Source organism: Canis lupus, chromosome 31 (assembly GCF_048164855.1).
Source record: "Canis lupus baileyi chromosome 31, mCanLup2.hap1, whole genome shotgun sequence".
Classification (NCBI taxonomy): Eukaryota; Metazoa; Chordata; class Mammalia; order Carnivora; family Canidae; genus Canis; species Canis lupus.
The window spans coordinates 8524128-8542758 of NC_132868.1; the positions used below are offsets into that span (position 1 = coordinate 8524128).

General features: G+C 48.9%; 1 pseudogene; it reads left to right on the forward strand.

Annotated features, from left to right (window-relative positions):
* Positions 1–10116: 10116 nt before the first annotated feature.
* On the forward strand, positions 10117–10904 carry LOC140622381 (transcription factor BTF3 pseudogene; annotated as a pseudogene).
* The last annotated feature ends 7727 nt before the right edge of the window (positions 10905–18631 follow it).

The window sequence follows — 18631 nt, forward strand, 5'->3', positions numbered from 1 at the left end:
TTGCCAAAACACCTGCTCAGAGTACCCGCTCCCGTCCACGCGTGACGTACAGACCCCACGCCCAGGCCTGCGCCCGGGGCGGGCCCTCGCACCCGGACAGCACAGGTGCTCCTGCAGACATCATTCTCGGGCCTTGGGCACGTTCCTCGTGGACCTGGGGGAGGACAGGAACTATTTCCTGGGAGCACAGAGATGTCGGTTTGCTGATGCTCTTGTCCCACCAGCGAGCGGGTGTGCTTTGAGGTGATGGGCGCCAGAATCGGAGGCCCGTGGCCCGCCCCGGCGGGAGCCCTCCGTCCCACTGTCACGCGGCCGAGTTCGGAGCGGGGCCAGGATGCTCTGCCTCTCATCCTCCCAAAGATCAGGGCGCCTCCCGGCAGACAGCAGAGGAGCCGTGGGGCTCCGAAAGGTGGTTCGCTGCTTCCTTCTTCCCTAACCTGCAGACACCGGAGCTGCCACTTGCTCCGCCCTGGCAGAGAGCCCGCCCGAGCAACCTCTCGGTGACAAACTCTCAGACCCGGCGTCACCCCCATTCCTACCCTCAGCAAATCCAGGTCAGCCAGAGACAGCCCTCCTCAGTATCTGCACTGCTGCCACCCTGGTCCCCACCCTGGTCCCCACCACCCTGGTCTGGTCCCCACCCTGGTCCCTACCCTGGTCCCCACCACCCTGTCTCCACCCTGGTCCCCACCACCCTGATCCCCACCCTGGTCCCCACCACCCTGATCCCCACCCTGGTCTCCACCACCCTGATCCTGCACTTCCCGGTCCCCACCCTGGTTCCCACCCTGGTCCCCACCCTGGTCCCCACTACCCTGGTCCCCATCCTGGTCTCCACCACCACTGTGGGCCCACTAGCCTCTTCCTTCCTCATCCCCTACTCCCACCCTCCCCGTCAACAGGTCAAAGTGAACATCCCTCTGATGGTCTTAAATCCCATCCACAACACAGGGGCACACACACATGCACTCAGGCTTATACACATGTGCACGTGATATATACATACACTATATGCTCTTCTTTCTCCTCAGCACTCAGCACCACCCACATACGTGTGTTACACTAATGTGTCTCCTCTGGCAAGTGTGCAAGCCCCTCATGGGCCAGCCTCTGGCCTGAGCACTCGGATCATTCACTCCTGTACTAGGCCAGCTGTGCCATTGGTCAATATGTTGCCTCGTGGCCCCAAAGTCACGTCTCCATCTGTGCCTGCTTGGGACTCCTGACCTGGACCCTGTGGACACCTCATCTTGAGCACCTTTGTCAGCGCTGGAGGGCCACTGCGGGAAGGAGGGGCTCTTGCCGAATCTGGTGGGCTTTGACTGGGGGCTTCCTGATTCTGGGGGGCCCTTCTTGGCCTGATGGTGGCATGCAGGACCCATCATGACACTAACCCCACATACTGAGCCTCCCACGGTGGCTTCCTAGCCAGCTTCTTTGGTACCCAGCAGGCAGGTCCCTGCTTGCTGCCCGCACTGACACCCCAGAAACATTTCCCCATGAGCGAGCCTCCATCACAGTCCCCCCAACAAGGCCAGGATCCTGGGGCAAGGGAGCCTCTTCCAGATTTGCTCCTTCCCTGAATACACCGCCTCAGCACAGGGCGTATGCGACACACTGTGTCTGCTGCGTCTCCTCTCAGTTCTCCTTACCTGTAAATAGTCAATCCCCTGTTGCTGGTTAATATTTTCTATATTAAACTTCTCCACCTGGTCCCCCACCACCCTGATCACTGTTGTCATCCCCTGACCAGACCCGCTTGATGCTTTAGGGTTCGGCACACAGTAGTTCCCATTAAGCATTTGCTTGAGATGATGAATTACCCACATTTATTCATTTGAGGCCATCATCGTTTCAAGTTCACAGAGACCAAATCTTCCTAAGCTTCTTTTTCAGAACAGGGCAGGAGGCAGCACCCGGTGGCACAAGGTTGGACGTGCGCTCTGGTGCTCGTCTGATCCCTATCATCCCTTTTGGGCAGGGGGTTTATTTTTAATTGTGGTGAAACATGTAGAACGTGAAATTCACTGTCTTAATCATTTTTAACTTTTGAGTTCAGTGGTTTTAAGTGGATTTGCTGTGTAGCCTGTCTCCAGAACATCTTCTTCCCCATGAGACTCTGTGCCCGTGAAAGATGAACACCCCAGCCCCTCCCCACAGGCCTGGTGGCCTCCCTACTACCTCTGACTCTACGCGTGTGACTACCTCGGGACCTCATATAAACAGGCTCATACAGCATTTGTCTTTTTGTGACTGGTGCATTTCACCTGACATGCTGATCTCAAGATTCCTCCAAGTTGTAGCAGATGCCAAAATCCCCTTCCATGTCCAGGTTGTACAGACAGACCTCCTATTTTCATCATCCATCTGCTGACGGACACTTGGCTGGCTTCTACCTTCTGGCCGTTGTGCACAATGCTGCTGTGAACGTGAGGGCACAGAGGTGGGGTTGGGGATTTTTGTTTCCATTTTACATTGAGGAAGTTTGGGTTCAGACAGCCGAACACATTCCCCAAGGTTCCATATCTCTGGATGATTCAGCTGATTTCCAACATGTTTCCATATCCCACACGGTGGTCTCACTCGGTGGCTCGGGTGTGGGATAGTCAGGGGGGACTCAAATAAAGCCAACCCTTCCCAGACCTGCAGGAATGCAGCATATGCTCGCTGTCCGTGCCCCAGGGGGAAGTTCACCCCAAAGAAAGTAACTGTCCTACAAATCTAGGTGTACCCACTAATACTGGTTAGTACTGGGGAAGGGCACTGAGGGTAGGGAGAGGGCGTCTTTATTTTTGTCAAAATACATCCATGTTTCTTTAATGGCTTGTCACGAGCAGCTGTGCCATTTCTGCCTGCAGCCATGAAACTGGGCAGTTTTCTTTTATACTCCAGTGTCCGATCCCAGCTTGGGTTAGTACAGCATCCCACCCACCCACCTGCATCAGCAGCCACAGAGCTGGGGCAGGTGAAGGTCTGTGAGCATGGCTGCCTTGAGCTTCCAGGAGCAATCCCCAGCCCACCCTGGTGGCAGCCAGCTCGATGCTTACTCCTCAGGGCCCACTAACCCGATGACGGGAAGAAGCCTGGTCCTGCCACCTCTCAGCTCTGCAGCGGGCCACGCTGCCCCTGACCCACCTTAAACACACTCAGCCTCCCCTCCCAGAATCAGTATCTCCCTTTTCCTTAGCATCCTTTGCTCTCTGAAACTCTGCCCCGTGAGACCTCGGACAAGTGAGTTCCCTTCTCGGAGTGTCCACTTTGTCGTCTGTAAGTAAGGGAGCCAAATCTCTCTTCCAATTACAAACAAATGCAACCAGACCAAGCATTTAGAAATCGAAGGCACGTGGTGTCTTAAAATTCTTCAAAAAACTTGAGTTCGATGGCACCATTTCTTAGGAGGGCTCACTCAGTAGCTCCACGTGCTTGTACTTTCTCTGCGTAACATCTTGTTTGGGTGGTTCTTTTCAGCCCATCATACAAAGATTTGCTCTTGGCCGGAAGATTCTTAGGTCTCACCTAACGGTACCTGCGTCATCATGCTCTTACGTCCAAATCCAGGAAATTGAATTTTAGCCCTAGTATCCCTATCACAAGTAAAATGTTAGCTACAGATGGGAGTGCTCAGAGAAAGCAGTGCCTCCGGGGCTTCGGCAATTTGTAAACAAGATTCTGCAATATCCTTCCGAAGAAAATTTTCTAGCACTGGAGCAGCCCAAGGGCAGGTTACTGGAAAAGCAGCAGGTGAGAAGTTCAGAGAGTTCTGGGAGCACACTCACCACTCAAAGCCACATCCTGCCGTGTCCTCATCATACGATCACGGCGAGACACCTCTGCCTATCTCGACGGGTCCTGAGATAGTCTGGACAAAAGAAAGCCTCAGAAGGCGATGTTTTGAACTAATTTGGGGGATCAGATCCAAACAGAAATATGATGTTTTAAGTGATTTATGACAGGTCTGGGGAAGCTGTATCAGTGGCACTCAGGACCTGACAGGTGCACAAGCCAAGATGTGCTGATTAAACCCCACTCCCTGCAAGATAAAGAAAATTAAGGGGTGGTGACAGACGAACCTGACTCATCTGCACTGCTGCCACCTGGTCCCCACCCTGGTCCATCGGGAGCAGCCCATCAGGAAGAAATGCAAACGATTTGTTTCCTCTTCCCAACGTTTGAAGCTGCTTTTGCTTAGAACTTCATCTTCTCCTGACCCCTGGCACCCCGTCTGGACCGCAGCCGACGATAGAAGAGCTATGAGCCAACATCCCTGCAACGCCCACATGTGTCAGGGCTCCTGGCAAGTGACAGAGGCCCACACCAACATGCCAAAGCCACAAAAGGGACACATCGCCTTACCCACCTGCAGAGACTATGGTAAATCTTCAGTGGGGCTGAATCTAAGAGACAAACACTGCAGTCAGGACATTCTCTCTCCCTCCCTCCAAGCTCTCTTGTCTTTCCTCACTCTGTGTGTTGGTCGCAATGGCTCCCACGACAATTAAACAACATACAAGTGTTGGTAAGGACACTTCCGACACCCCAGCCCACGTGCTTGCAGACAACATGACTAGAGTAAGAGCTGCCACTTCCCATCCAATTCCAGGAAAAAGTCCAGAGCGGAGCTCTAAGCAGGCTGGCTTTAGTAAAACGTCTATCAGAGTGAAAGATTTGGCTGCTGTGATTTTATTTTTCCAGGCTATCATGTACTGGACACAATACCTGTGGGGAGGGGGTATGACTGCCACTCCCACAGGACACATGAGTGAGCAGTGCATCTCTGCAACAGTGTCCTTGAATTTGTCTGTGTTCCCAAGTAAGGATGTGAGGATTAATTTTTGGAGGGTGGGGAAGGGCAGAGGGAGAGAGAGCATCTCAGGCAGGCTCCACATTCAGCATGGAGCCAGACGCGGGACTCGATCTCCCAACCCTGAGATCACAACCTGAGTCAAAATCAAGAATCAGACACTTAACTGACTGAGCCACCCATCCCCCCACCCCCAATGATGACTGATTTTATGTGTTAACTTGGTTGGGCTAAGATGCCCAGATATTTGGCCAACCATTATTCTCAATGTTTTTATGAGAATGTTTTTAGGATAAGATTAATGTTTAAATAAGTGGATTTTGGGACGCCTGGATGGCTCAGCAGTTGAGCGTCTGCCTTCAGCCCAGGGCATGATCCTGGAGTCCCAGGATCGAGTCCCACGTCAGGCTCCCTGCATGGAGCCTGCTTCTTCCTCTGCCTGTGTCTCTGCCTCTCTCTGTGCGTCTCTCATTAATAAATAAATAAAATCATAAAGTGAATGAATGAATGAATGAATCAGTGGGCTTTGAGCAAAGCAGATTGCTCTCTATAATGTGGGCGGGCCTTGCCCAATCAGTTGAAGGCACAAGCGAAACAGGGGTTTCCATCCCCAAAACCCCAGCAAGAAAGGAACTCTGCCAGCAAACAGTCCAAGGACTTGGTGTCCTCAGCTGCAGCTTTTCCCTAAGTTCCAGGGAACCCAAAACCACATGATCTAATTCCTTGAAATAAGTGAACGACCTTTCTTCGCTCTCCACACACACACACACAGACACTGTTGGTTCTGCTCTCTGGAGGACCCTGACTGCTACAACGGGGATGCTGTAAAGAGGGACAAAGAGGTGCATTTGGGAAGTGTATTTGCTAAAAGCCTTTCTCAGAAAAGGAGGAAGTAGGAACATGTTTCCTCGAAATTCTTGCTGGGGCTCTGGTTAGCTGCTTTCTCCTATTTAGGGCCCTGACAACGAACACCGTTCTTTTCCACAGCCGTGTCTCCTTGGCAAGCTGAATGAGCCCATGGGCCTCCTGAGGGAATCCAGTGTGTCACCCCAGGTGGTTCTCTGCGTACCATTTTCCCATCGGGGTCATTTATTTATTTTTTACCACTCCACACAATGACTCTGACTATTGTCTTATCCTGTGGTTTTCCAGAAGAAAAAAATTTTTTAATAAAAAAAATGCCTCTCCTTTAGCCCTCTCCCCACACACTGTTCCTCTATTCCCGTTGCCAGGAATATGAGGGGCTGACCCCAGTGAGGTCCCTCAGATGGGGACGATCCCTTTATTTACCACTAATACACTAATACATTGCACTAATACAACTAATACACTAATTGCACTAATTGCACTAATACACTAATACACTAATACATTGCACTAATACAACACCAAGAAAGGAAAACAAGCTCCTGCTCTGATCTCCTGGCAGCGTTCACCACCAAAAACCAAACCCAAACCAACCTCAGTTTTATCTGATTAATGAAATAGCCAAGTATCCTCTCAAATCCAGAAAGTTCTAGGCTATAAGGAGAACACAGCAGTCAATGCCAACAGGCCCAGCATTTACTATCTCAATCAGTCGTTTGTGACGCTGGAGCCGCCCATGCTGGACGGATACTGACACCAACCCTCAGGGTCATGTTGATCTCTAAGCTGGCCTGCCATGACTCAGTTTCCCCAACCATGACACTGAAATTAGAAGACAACACTTGCTCCCATTTCTTGCCAGGACCTGCTCCCATTTCTTGCGTAGGCGCTGACAAAACATTCCATACGTGGAAAGTGTCTTCAATCACATAATACGAAATTGATGAACAAAGGTGACCTCCAAGAGAATTAGACCATCCTTCTTTCTACCTGCAGCCACTCGCTTCAAAATAGGGAGCCTGCCGTTCCTCCAAGCCTGCCGGTGGTCCCCGTCTGTTGTTACGGGGTAATGCCTTTAGACATCGTTCTGCACCACTAAAAATAAAACTCTCATGGGACTGAAGAGAATCAATGCCAAATCACTGGAACCAAACAGGGTTTTTTTTTCTTTATTTAAAAGAATGCCTATAAAACCATCTATAAATAGAAAGGCTTTCCTGTTATTTTTAATTACTGTGTTTTAGTGAAAACACAGTCCGCTTGGCTAGGATTAGGAGACCGCCTCCCGGGGTTTGCAGCCCCAATGTCACGGATTAGCACAGGGCCCACCCTTGCAAGGGAAGCCTGGCTCCAGCCAGAGGAAGCCCCGGGTGAGGGGAGGATGCCACCGCCCCTAAAGTATCTTCGGTGAGTTCTCAGTCCAGGTAAGTGATTCTGGAACTGCTTAAAGCACGTGCATACGTCTAGAAGTCGAGTGAGGGCTTGATTCACTCGTATTGAAAGTGAACAGATCGCAGAGCATCTGTCCAGGAGCCGCAGTGAGAAGCACCCCGGTGGCCTCGAGGTGCCGGCTGCAGCTGGTCTGCTGGCAGCCGGGCCGCTCTGAGAGGGGCTGAGCCGGGGCGCCCTGCTCCTTGCTGCCTCCCAGGGAGGGGGTCACCCTGGCCTTGTGCTGGCCCAGAGAGGACAGGCCTCGGGCGGTGCCCCTGCCTCCACCCATGCCTGAGCGGGGCATTGGGGTGCAGGCTAGTCCTGCCTCGGGCCCCCTCCGCCTTTTGACACCAGGGCCCACCTCAGACAGGCAGAGGAAATCCATTCTGCTGCTTCTTTTTTTTTTTTTTTTTTTCCCATTCTGCTTCTTGCTGTGAAAGCTTGCCTCCTGTGTCCCAGCCGCATGCAGTTCCGTTGCCCGATGGGAGCTCTGGCCCGACAAACCAGCTGCCCTGCAGACGTGCCGAGCTCCGCCGGCCCCCTTCTTAGTCTGAGGCCCCGGGGCACTAGGTCCCACTCCCCCAGCTGCAGAAGGTCACACAGCTGCCAGTTCCCAGCTGTGTGAGCTCGGGAACTATGCTCACCCTCTCTGGGCCTCAGGGTCCTCACCTAGACAACATGAAGGGAAAGCACATCTCCTCAGGTGAGGGTCCTAGAGGACTTCCTGGCGCAGAGTCAGCCCTGTGCAAGCACGGAGCTGCTGTGGTCAAGTACACACGTCGAAATAATCGTGACTCAGGAACCCAGAGGATGCACTGATGGCACCCAAACGTCGTGGATCTGGCCTCAGCATGTCCTGTCTGAGAAGAGAGAAGAGAGAATCCATAAAATGTGGAAGGGCTCCCGTGCATGTTCCTGTTTGCACGGCATCGAGGAAGGAACTTGCAAGTATTGTGATTCGCTTTCTTTGTTTCCAGATGGTGATTTATATTTCTTGTCTCTATCTCAAAAGAAGCAGGTGGCAGGGCCGCTCTTCAGTCCGTGTAAAATAAAACAAACCTATGCAGGAAGATCTAGAGACCAGCCAGGTGTGCTTCCACCGTCCTCCTACACGGGGCCACTCTCTGGATGAGGAGGACTCCCTCTGTTCTCTCCTGGCGGGGGCGACCCCGCTGCCACGTCGGCAGGGCTGGCGGCCACCAGCACCCCAGCTCAATATGAGGATTTTGACTAGGTGAGCCCTAAAGCCCCACACCGACTTCGACATATTATGGTGCAGAATGAATGCTGGTCAAAAAGGAAAAAGAAGAAATAGAAGTAGAAGAAAGGGTCACCAATCGGTGGCACTTATGTCACACAAAGGGAACTCTGAGAGAAGAGGACCTGGCTATTCAGCGGCAAGTAGAATTTCTTAAGCACCATGGGCTGCCTGTTCCTTCGAGCTTTGTTAGTTGTCTGCTTAGGTGAGGAGCAGAACATTGCACAGTCCCATTTGGAGTATTGATCAATAATTTTATAAAACGTACAGTTCTAAAAATCAATCAGGGGTTATTCTTCAGTGAAGCAGCAGCGTGCAAGTGCTCTGCTCTGCTCTTTGTCACCTGGCTGTCCTTCCCCAGGATGATATATTGCAGGTACGTGTCCCTCTCCTCCGGAAAGCCCTGGCTCAGCACAGTGGCCTGGATCTAGCCCCCGCCCTGAGGGGAAGCAGGTGCCACCACGACTGGTGCAGAGTGAGCCACCCCATCTCCACGGCCGCGAGGTTAGGACCCTTCCCACGGGTATGCTGTGGTTCGTCCATCTGGACTGATGTTGGAAAACACCCAATAGCCCCCGAAGCACACTGAGTCCCACTTCATTATGGGCTGCTCGCAAGGGCTACCACCCTGTGACCCTCTAGTACGCGGTCCCTGCTCGCCGGGGATGGGGGGCAGCCCCAGCCAGGGGCCCAGGACTCACGCTCAGGTTCTCCACATCTTCCCCTGAGACACGGGTCAGCGATCGAAGATAAAAGTATTCAACAGAACAGATGAATTCACGTCCCAGTTGTGAGTATTCCCACGCCTTTGTTACAACAGCTTTGAAGGTACATCAAGTCAAGAATCTGAGAGCAGAAGTCAGCGAACAACTCCCGAGGCTCCAATCCAGCCCGGCGTCTGTTTTAATGTGACCCGTAAGCCAAGTGTAGCTTATACTGTTCAATGGCTTTAAAAAGTCAAGTGATGTTTTACTCTTTGTAACAAGTAAAAATCATATGAAATTGAAATCTTGGTACCCAGACGTCAAGTTTTATTGCAACACGGCCACACCCATTCGCTGACATCTGTCTATGGCCGCTTTCTTTCCTTTTAACTTTATTTTTTCAGCTTCATTGAGGCATAATTGACAAAATTGCGAGATGTCTGAAGTGTAGGACGTGCTGATTTGATACTGACTTGATGGTCACATACATTGGGAAAGCTCCCCCAGTCGAGATCCTCTCTCCCACAAAACAGAAAACAGTAACTTCCAGCCCCATCCAGAAACGTCTGTCGACCCCTGATTCAGTTCGTTTTCCCCTCTATCCATTTTTGCCAGCTGATAAAATTCCACAGACTGAAAAGCTGAAGGGTATACTCGAGAGACACAGGTTTGAAAGTGAGAACACTACAAAATACTAGTTTCAAAAAAAGACATTCGGGCGAACTCATGATCCTCACTCATTTAATTTCCAGGGAAAACTGATTTCCAGTGGAAAACAGGAGGGAAATACTAAACCATAAATTTTTCTGAAAAGAAAAAAACAGCATAAAAGGGCCGTCTTTCCTATGTCCTCGTCCATTGGACAAATATTTTGGGTTTTTAATCTCTTCTATCTGATGTATATATTCATGAACTCTCAGGAAGAAATATGATCAGATGTAAACTTTCTTTAAAAATCATAAAAACGGCTTTAGCTGCCATCTCGCGTCCCCGCGTGTGTGCGCCTAACCTCAGCTGGTCCGCCCGAGACCCCCCCCGCCCCCGAGCGCCAACCCTAGTCCCCCCCCGTGGTCCCATTTGCGCTCCAACAAGATGAAAGAAACTATCACGAACCAGGAGAAACTCGCCAAATTGCAAGCACAGGTGCGCATTGGTGGGAAAGGAACTGCTCGCCGAAAGAAGGTGGTTCCTGGAACAGCTACAGCAGATGATAAAAAATCTTCAGTTCTCCTTAAAGAAGTTAGGGGTAAGCAATATCTCTGGTATTGAAGAAGTGAATATGTTCACAAACCAAGGAACAGTGATCCATTTTAACAACCCTAAAGTTCAGGCATCGCTGGCAGCGAACACTTTCACCGTTACAGGCCATGCTGAGACCAAGCAGCTGACAGAAATGCTACCCAGGATCTTAAACCAGCTTGGTGCAGACACTCTGACTAGTTTAAGAAGACTGGCTGAAGCTCTGCCCAAACAGTCCGTGGATGGAAAAGCACCACTTGCTACCGGAGAGGATGATGATGATGAAGTTCCAGATCTTGTGGAGAATTTTGATGAAGCTTCCAAGAATGAAGCAAACTGAATTGAGTCAACTTCTGAAGAAGATAAAACTTGAAGAAGTTACTGGGAGCTGCTATTTTATATTATGACTGCTTTTTAAAATTTTGTTCATGGATCTGATAAAATCTAGCTCTCTAATATTTTTAAGCCCAAGCCCCTTGGACACTGCAGCTCTTTTCAGTTTTTGCTTATACACAATTCATTCTTTGCAGCTAATTAAGCCGAAGAAGCCTGGGAATAAAGTTTGAAACAAGGTTAATAAAGTTCTTTGCCTAGGGAAAAAAAACCATAAAAACTTTCCTCGGATTTGTTACATTTTTTTTCAAGCCCAGTGTTTAGCGGGTTGTTTTTCGTTTTTCTTTTCAATTTTATTTATAGACATTACTCATCTTTAAAAAAAACAAAAAAAAAAAAAACAAAAAAAACAACTTTTGCTTTTCTTTTTTCAAAACATCCCCCAGAGGAAGCACATATAATGAAAGCAAGCTCTTTATCTTCTGTTCATTTATATGTAAATACATAATGTGCACGCATGTTTTACATACTGTTTTCCATGGAGTTATGTTGTTTTCATTACTGTAAGCTTTCAGGGGTCTGGAAAGAGGGAGGGGAATCAATGCTTACCATAATCTTCCAAGAGCTGGCATGCATGTTGGTTTATCTTGCAATGAAGGACGCAGGGGCTTGCCATTCTCATGGGGCCCAAAGATAAGAACTCCTCCAGGTACACCAGGGAGAGACAACTTAGCAGCTCTAGCCTCACGTTTTCATTAAGGCCACGAACATCAGACGGAATAATCGTTTCATGAGTAGTAATGTTGTGATGTTGTTCCCTGTTAGGGACAAGACTCTCAGGTAGCCCCAGAAAGACTCTAGCCAATACAATTGTGTTTGACTATGTTTTAAGGCGTTGACATGCCGTGGAGCCAACCGTGGGCAGTCCTCTCATGAAAAGCACCTACCCGACAGAGGTCTTCTCAGAAAGCAACTCCTCCTCGGCCTCATGGCCCTTGGAAATGAAACTCAGAAGCCAGCAGAGGCCCCTCGGTTCACCCTGGAGTCCCTCCCCTTCCCGGGGTGACCTGGTGTCTTAGGGCGCTGGCCTTCCGACACTGGCCGTCCCCTCGGTTTCCGGAGAATCTAACACCGAAATCCCTCATAAGTTGGCCACTGGAAGGAGTAATCTTTGGTTATATGCAAAATTCAATTATGTGAACCCTCTCAGTGCATAAAGGAGGCTTCGCTATGTGCCCAGGGTTGATTAGCACCAATTTATGACTCTGCGTCATTCATATGAGAAAAGTAATTTAAGCTGAAGTGTTCATGGAAAAGAACGAGGTCCCCGTCCCCCCCGCTTCCCAGGGAACATTTCCCATTGAACAAGAGCTTCAGTGTCCTGGATGATTATCAGCCCAGAGAGGACAGAGGGGACAGAGCCCCACACCTGTGGGAGGGGCCGGGGGAACAGGTGGAGGAGTGAACCCAAGGAGGAAAAGCAATGCCGAAGCATGCTGAGCATGCTGAGCCCAGGAAGCAGCCGGATCCTCTAAAAGAGACACTGTCCTGTGAGAAAAAAGGAGCCACAGGCAAAGAAGCCCCCAGACAGCCACGCTGAGCCCCCTTTCCACAGGACAGGAGCAGCTCAGGTGTGGGTGGCCTGCCTGGAGGAGGAGGACCGTGGGGCAGTGAGAGGCTGCAGGTGAGAGTGCAGGACACCCCGGGGACAGGCTCGGCAGGTGCCCAGGGACAGGGACTGCTTCCATCAGAGAGGCCAGGCCACGGCCAAGCCCCCGGTGAGGAAGGCTGGAAGAAGCTATGTGGCCTGGGGTCAGTGTCCGGCTTCTCTCACACCGCAAAACTGGATTGGGAAGCAGAGCGACTAAGAACAGGCCGTGCTTCCATCTGGAGCAATGCTGCTTGTGAGGATGCAGAATAGAGGAGGGAGAGGAAGCTTAGGACTTCAAGTCTTCCCGGGCTTCTGATTCACGCCAGAGACCCCAAACGCCCAGAGTCCGGGAATTCTGGTACAGCCATCATAGGCTCACACCTGGTACGTGAGGTTGGAGCTGCTGATGTACTTCCCACCTGATGGATCCTGCCCCAGCACTCAAAGCTGGGGGGGTCGGGAGCATGGGGGTCATTTCTGGGCATCACACTTTAAACGCGGTAAAAACCAATCTGCAGGATAGTATTGGATTAAGGTGACAGATCAAGATTCAACTCTGTCCCCTCACCCTTGCCCTAAGTTCCTAGAAATGTTTAAACACACACACACACACACACACACACACATTTAAAAACAGAACACATCCACTAGGCTTGTGACATGAAAAAGAATCCCAGCTTCCCCCATGAAGCCACTGAGATTTCCAGATTGTTACATCGGCTCACTTAATTACATTAAGACAAAGCATAGTGACTTGAAAGAATGTCCTTCATAATATTTAAAATAATGAAACCTAAAATATATAGCATTATTTTAGCAGGTGGATGGTGAGAAAATGGATATTAAAGACTGCAAAAAAAAACGTACCAATGTTATCCTGTGGCAAGACATTTCGTAAAGCCCTTGTCTTTTATTGCTTGGAAGGCAGGTCACACACCAGTGCATGTCGCAGTCACAGAGAAGATGAGCAGAGGTTAGTGGTGCGTCCTGGCTGTAGTTTCTCTCGCAAGGCAATTAGGAGAAGGAGATGAGTTCAGAATCTGAACGACCGTGCAAGCATTGAACCGCAGGGACTGGGCTCCAGGGCCGCTCAGCCTGGCACAGCTGGAATGACAAGAACTAAATCACTGCTCAGATGAGGATGATCCAACTTACATCAAATTGTTCATCAACAAGACATAAAATATCCTGGTGTTAAAACACGGGGGCTCCTTGTTATAGCAGCTAGCATGCATTACCCTGGATGGCTTTCTAGTACTAGTCTCAAGCAATTAGAAAGTATAATGGGGATAAAGATCTGGATCACAATAAAAAGAGAAAAAATAAACTAGGATGCATCCAGCAAGAAATATGCAAGAATTACATAAATACCTATAAAGGTTATAGAATATTTAAAGAACCAACCAGTAAAATATCTTTTGCAGAATATTTTTAAACTGAATAAATAGATACAACACCAGAATAGACAATGAAATAATGTCAGTTCTCCCCAAAATTGCTTTACAAATTCAATGCAATTCTGATCAAAGTTGCAACAGTAGTTTTTTTAAAAACCTAATGCTAATTAGGTTAGCATTAAAAATGCTAATTCTCCTATTCATTTATCAGAGTAAATGAATGTACCAGAACAACTAATTAATAAATATAACAAACTAATGAAGTTCTAATTTAAAATATACTATTAAGGGGAATAGTCAGGCCAAATATCAAAACATACTGTTTTGTTAAAGAAATTAAAATAATATATTTGGGGAAGAATAAAAAATACCTCAATAGAACTGAACAGAAAACCTGGGAGTATCACTACTGTGGCATTTCAAATCAGTGCAGAGAAAATGCTCTCTTTGATGTGGTACTAAAATAATTGTCCATCTCTGTGGAAGAAAAATAAGATTAAATCCATATACCATGACCCAACCATACATTCTAAGTGAAAGAATGAAAAGAAAATATCAGGATAATTTTATAATCCTATGATGGGGAAGGATTTTCTGAGCTAGTCACAAAACTCAGAGGTCGTAAAGGAAACACTGACAGAATGGCCACATGAAAACTTAAAACGTACATGAAAAAACAAGCAGGAAATTAGAAAAATAAGAGAAAATGTTTGCTATATATGCAACAGGCTGGAGGTTAATATCTGGAATATCTGTTGGAAACCACCCACCACTCAAGAAGATTAAAAAGGACCCCAGAGAAAAATGGGTAAAATTATGAACCAGTGGAAAAGAAAGTTCTAGAAGTGTGTTCTGACAGTGGAAGGGTCCTGGAGATAGAGTTGGTGGAAAAAATCAGCAAAGGGTTGCAGAATAGTAGGTCAGCATAATCTTGTCTGCACGCTATCATTGTGTGTGCACAGGTTCCTGCATCTATATCTGAGAAGGCATAGGAAGGACCTAGAAGGATACAGAGAGGATTGGTAGTCCTGGCAACTTCTAGGGAGAACACTCTCTCCAGAGTCATTTAGAGAAGAAACTGGCAATGTCTGTGCTTTATTCAAAAGCCTCCGTATTATTTTTTTAGTTACACGGAGAAGTGTTAAATATATATGTATATGTTTTTAATAGACTTTGGTTTTTAGAACAGTTTTAGGTTCACAGCAAAATGAATGGGAAGTACAGTGAGTTCCTAACACCCCCATCGCCACAAATGCACAGCCCCCTCACCGTCAACACCCCCTAGCAGAGGGGTACCCATGTAACAGTCGAAGAACCTGCATCCACACGTCATCATCACCCAACATCCATGGTTTCATTAGGGCTCACTCTTGTGGTGTGCATTCTGCGGGTTTGGACAAACGTTAATGACGTGTATCCATCACTATAACATCATGCAAAGTATTTATTTTCACTTCCCTAAAATGCCCTCTGCTCTGCCCCAATCTCTTGTGACCCCTTATCTTCTTGCTATGTCCACAGTTCTTTCTTTTCCAGGGTGTAATATGGTTGGAAGCATACAGGATGTAGCATAAATGCCTGTTTTAAAATCTTCAAAAATACATATGCTGGAGCTGTGTCTGAACGTAGAAGCAGGCAATCGGAAGCAGAGGTGAAAGCTGGTGAGGCCGGAGAAGGTCAGGGGGACACCAGGAAAGACAAGACGGCACCTCCCCGAGCTGATGAGGCCCCAAGGCAAGAAGGGAAAGATTTGCCCGTGCTGGGAGGAAGTTACAACACGGACTGCACAGAACGTAATTCCACATTACGCTACATAAAATATAAAAAATACGCCCCCAAATTTTGAAGTGTAGAATTAACTGGGGAGGAGATGGAATCAGTAATAAGCTAAGCTTCATAAAATCCCTGAATGCAGGGAAAATGTCCTATAAGATGATAAAAGATTAGATTAAAAAGATAGATACAGGGGCACCTGGGTGGCTCAGTGGGTGAGCGTCTGCCTTTGGTTCAGGTCATGATCCCGGGGTCCAGGGATCGAGTCTCTCATCGGGTTCTCCTCAGGGAGCCTGCTTCTCCCTCTGCCTGTGTCTCTGCCTCTCTCTGTGTGTGTCTCTCATGAATAAATAAGTAAAATCTTTAAAAAAAAAAAAAAAAAGAAAGATACAGAAAATAAACAAAGGAGCAAAGGCTATCTTGTAAATGGAAACTTGGGCATGCCTGCAAAAAGAAACAGAATGAATGCAGACGAAATGCGCTTGACCAACACCAAGGTATATCCAAGCTATTCTCTTAAACAATAGTGGTAAACTTCATTGTTTGTCATGTCCTAAAAAGACAGACTTCTAGGGATCCCTGGGTGGCACAGCGGTTTGGCGCCTGCCTTTGGCCCAGGGCGCGATCCTGGAGACCCGGGATCGAATCCCACGTCGGGCTCCCGGTGCATGGAGCCTGCTTCTCCCTCTGCCTGTGTCTCTGCCTCATTCTCTCTCTCTCTCTCTGTGACTATCACAAATAAATAAAAAATAAATAAATAAAAAGACAGACTTCTAATCTTCTGCACCTAGAATTGACCTCCAGATTGTAAACCCAAGTGTAAACATTTATTAATTTTTTAAAACATAATTAGCCACCAGGGACTGTCTTGGGGACATTTGATTATGTGAAACAAAATGTTGCCAAATCATTTGTAACAAGATCGAGAACAAGTATGTCTACCAGGCTCCCTCCCAGGGACAAGACTGTCAGGATTCAATTTCCCCAGGGGATAAAAGTGATGGGGGAGGGTACGTGTGTACTTCTGGAAGGCAGAGGAATATTAATGGCACAAAATGAGGATGAAGAAAATCGAAGGGTTCGTGGGTCCTGCCAGGGGACAGCTGGCTCACTGCAGGATCCGTACGGAGGGAGTCGACAGGGGGCACCGGTTACCGGTGATGGAGGAGCTGAGAAGCCAAACGGGGATGGGCTAGATCCCAGACAACAGCAGCGACAGAAGTGGATGGAAGTGGTCCATGGGTGAGGCCCGAGGGGTGGGAAACTGGAACCTCAGCAGGTCCCTCTGACGGAGGTGGGAGCCACAGAGGGTTCCAGCTCCTGCTGGAGACGCCGCCTGAGCGAGGCCTCTTCTTCCAGCCTCTCCTCTGTGGGCCGTGGGTCTAACCAACCAGAAGCCAGCTGCCTGGGCGCCTTCCCCTACACAGTGAGGGGCGGGGCGGGGGCAGGAAAGGAACTGCCACCTGCCCCTGAGGGGCAGCAGAGACCAGAAGGCTGCACTCCTTGACGCAAGCCCTCACCAAGGCCTCCCGGACTTTGAGAAACCCCGCCGAGATCCAGGTCTGGTTTGATTGGATTTCCCAGGGAAGGCAGTCTGGGGGTGGGGGGAGGGCAGGGGAAGAGGCTGCTGAGCAGTAGTGTCCTCAGTGGTGACCGAGAAGGCCGGGAGGCGAGGGCTGCGGATCTGCAGAGAGGCTGGAAATGATCCACCCAAGGAGCGAACCCGCCAAGTGAGCTGCGTCCACCTAAAACCACGAAGACCACCGTCTGGGCCCCAAGCCACGGACGGCTGTGTTATGTATGGGAGCCCCCAGATCGTGGTCTAAAAAGGAGCCCTCCAAAAACTAGGAGTAAGGCCATTGTCGGGCAATTACGATTGAAAAAGTGGCTGGATTTCCTAAAATCGTGCTTTCATCTTCCCTGGTAGACATCACTAGCTTATCATTTCCTGGACGCCGAGCTGGGGCAATCAGGGTAGCGTGTCCAAGCACAGTTATTTTCAGCCTTTCACTCTTCACAAGAACCCTGCATCATGCTCATCTTCTCAGCACCGTATTTTCAAATGTTAAGGTGCATTTGTCATCACCGCTCATCCCGTCCTCTTTGGCTGTGTTGCCAGCAGGGGCAGCCGTGGGACATGCATGCTGTCGGGGCTGGACCACACGCTCCCACATGGCCTTGCATGGTTAGGAAGCACAGGCTTCCTCTGTGATGCCAGACAGGCATGTGTCCAGACCCTTGCCCCTGAACATGACACGCCTGCCTGCAACACGCGGCCTCTTAGCTCGGATCCCACCTAACACACGGTGGTGACTGTCTGCACCCTGCCGTGTAGCACAGGGTGTGTGCAGCCCAGCAGCAGACCCCAGTCTCCCCTGCGTGGAGCCCCACAGGGCCTGCCATGTGGCATCTCCGCACCAGGCAGGGCTGTCCGTGTTTTACGTACTAGAGCAAGCATAAATGTGCATAAAGAAATCAGGTTCCCCATCCTGACAACAAGGTTGAGGTGGGGAGTGGGGGTCAGCACAGGGGACAGTCCCGACCTGTGTGTTTCTTCTCAAACCCCTTTATGCTTGCTATTATGTGAAGCTTTCCAACGCATCCTGCTTCGTGTTTTCCTCGGGCTGAGTTCTGTGCACGAAACAGTCTGAATCATAACGAGATGTCCCAAAAAGATGAAAACAAGCAGCTCTAAGTAATAATCCTGGTCCTCAAGAGACAAAGTGAATAAATGTGAACACATCATTTCCTTACTTTGCAGGTTCTTAAAATTTTTCTAAAGGATTGCTTTTACCCCAAACCACATTTTTAATGTTTCACACTGCATGAAAGAAGCAAACTTGCTTTGGATACACACACACACACACGCACGCACACGCGAACACACACACACAGATCTTATGTATGTGTGTATATGCTATGTAATCTCAAAATTTTTTCAAGAAAATTTTGAAAAAAAAATTTGTATAGAACATGATTGGCCAGCAATCATTAACTAGAAAGTTTTTAGCATCTACTATGGCTTTGTGATGAGCAAGGACACATTCCAAATTTGTGTTAACAAAATGTGCCTTTGGGAAGTCACCCGAGGCATGGTTCCTGTTATGTTATGACAGTGGATAGTCCATGGAGGCCAGAAACCTCAATACCAAATCAAATCAGATTTTTACTGTGCTC